The sequence below is a fragment of the Gekko japonicus genome, unplaced genomic scaffold (genome assembly GCF_001447785.1).
Source record: "Gekko japonicus isolate JY-2015 unplaced genomic scaffold, Gekko_japonicus_V1.1 scaffold1541, whole genome shotgun sequence".
NCBI lineage: Eukaryota > Metazoa > Chordata > Lepidosauria > Squamata > Gekkonidae > Gekko > Gekko japonicus.
The window spans coordinates 405,854-408,481 of NW_015174887.1; positions in this window are offsets into that span (position 1 = coordinate 405,854).

The window sequence follows — 2,628 nt, forward strand, 5'->3', positions numbered from 1 at the left end:
CTTGATTGCTTCTCTATGCCTATAGCTCTTGATCTCCTGGATTCTAGATTTTACTCTCATCCTTCTCTTTTTCCATCTATCAGTTTTCAGTCCTTTGAGGCTTTTCATTTTTCCCTTTACATCACCTCGCATCCCTCTTTTGTGTGTCTTCTTCCTTTTTCCCAAAGAAATGCTTGGAAAATGTCCTGTCTTCAATTTTTTCTTAACTTTCCTCTTCACATATCCATCTTTCACATAACTGCAGTCCACTAATTTGCAAACCTTCCTTTGTCCATCCATTGATTCCTCAGTCCAAGACTCCTCCTCCTGGTCATTTTCCTTTATTTCTTGTGCGTCTAGCAATCCTTTATCAATGTCCGCTTTGCTTTTTATATCTATTATTTCTTCACGCGGTCTTTCAAATATGTCCTTAAACGCCGTTTCTATTGCTTGTTGGAATGTTTCCGCTAAGGATTCTTTAAATTCCTCCATCAGCGTGTTCCAGTCCCACTGTTGCTCCTCCTCGGTCTCCATTTTTTCCCCTTTTTCCACCTGCGCTGTTCTTAATTTAAAATGTTCTTTAGTTTTTGGCGCTCTTGTGACTTAAGATTCAGATATCTGTTTATTGTAAGTCCCGACAAAGCCATCATTTTTCTGTCCTTATCCCCTCTTCTTTAAAAGGAGTCCAATTTTCCCCCAGCCTTTTTCTAGCCACTCTCCCGTCATTTATGGGGCGATTACTGGGGATTCCTTTCAATTCTTACAGTTACTTTACTCAACAAAGTCAGTACAACTTCAGCTTACAGAACTTCTCTCTTTCTTATCGTGGTGTGTAGTTTCTCTTCCAATTAGTGGTTAAAAGCCGGCTGGTCGCTGCTTGTGGGATTCATGGCCGCGGCCATGTTCCCTCCTCTTCAGCGCTCCCGCATCGGGGCACAGCGCCTAGCCTCCACGATTCGCCGTCGCCGAAGACAGGCAAAGAAGCCCCCTGCTACTCCGTCTCCCTCAAAGAGACAGAGCGGGACACCCCCACACTGGGGGGGTCCCCGAAGAACGCTGAGGGAAGACGAATGGCTCGACGCAAGCCGAGACACGTCCGCTCGCGCGCCATACCAGAACCGGATCCTGGTTCAACACTCTAACCACACTTGACTTTATTATTCTAGTACTCTTGTCTAATTTTAGTAGTATATCCTTAAAATGCCTATCACTGTAATTCATTATTGTGCCACATCTTGCATGCTTATGACTTTTTTTTTGTATGCAAAAACAGTGTTGAAATACCCTAAGGCATAGAAACAGAGCCAAAAGGAATCTGACATCATTCTTCCATGCAGATTTTGATGGTGAAATAGTCTTCAAATAGTCTTTTGCAATGCAAATATTTAGAATACATATGAGAGCCAGCATTGTATAGTGGTTAGAGTGTCAGATTAGGATCTGGAAGAACCAGGCTTGCAACACCTCTCTGTCGTGAAAGCTTACTGAGTTACCTTGGGCCAGTCACAAACTCTCAGCCTAACCTCCTTCACAGTGTTGTTGTGAGGATAAAATGGAGAAAGGAAGAATGTTGTAAGCCACTTCAGGTCCCCATTGGAAAGAAAAATAGGATATTTTTCCTTGTAAGCAAAAAACACAAGTTGGATTAGAAATACATTCAGTAAAGTCCATGCCTTTCACCAAACCCTTATTCTGCATGTCCTTAATGTTTTGAATATTCCTATGACATGTTCTCCTATGCCACAGGGTAATGCATCCATTGTGCTTGCAGATTTTAGTATCATTTACTTCTTGGGTAAGTGGTTCCTCTTCATAGTCACTGTCTGACAGTTTGCTCTTCCTCTCCCCCCCCCCCCAGCCAGTCAGAACAGAGATCATTTGCATATGTGGCCTGATTCGCCTTTGCCTCGGAACACAGAGGTCGTTTGCATATGCGGCCTCACTGGCCTTTCCCTCTAACATTCTAAACAGTTTGCTGTTGATGTTCTGAGGTAAAATAAATTTCCCCTTAGTGTCTGTTGGGGGAAACCATGGTTGCAAATCTCCAGGTGAGGGCTAAAGATCACACATAATTACAACTGTTTTCCAGATGGCAGAGATCAGTTCCCCTGGAGAAAATGGTGGACTCTCTGTCCTTATATCCTGCTGATCGTCGCAGTCAGGGCTTCAGCTATTAAAACTGATGTCAAGATGACCCAGATCAGTTCTCTTGGAGACAATGGCTGCTTTGGCCAGTGGACTCTATGGCATTATACCCTGCTGAGGTCCCTCCCCGCCCAAAATCCTGCCCTCCCCAGGCTCTACCCCTCAAATCTACAGGTATTTCCCAACCCAGAGTTGGCAGCCGTGTAATTGGCTATGGAACCACTTTCCAGACCCTTGGAACCCAGAAAACGTGGCACAGGAGGAGGTGCTTTTCTACCTTAGCTGTGAGTGCATAGTCCCAAATTAACATACGCCAACCTCCAGGCAGCACCTGGAGATCTCCAGCTATCAAAACTGATGTCCAGATGATCAAGATCAGTTCTCCTGGAGACAATGGCTGCTTTGGGCAGTGGATTCTATGGCATTATACCCTGCTGAGGTTCCTCCCCACCCCAAACCCTGCCCTACCCAGGCTCTACCCCTCAAATCAACAGGTATTTCCCA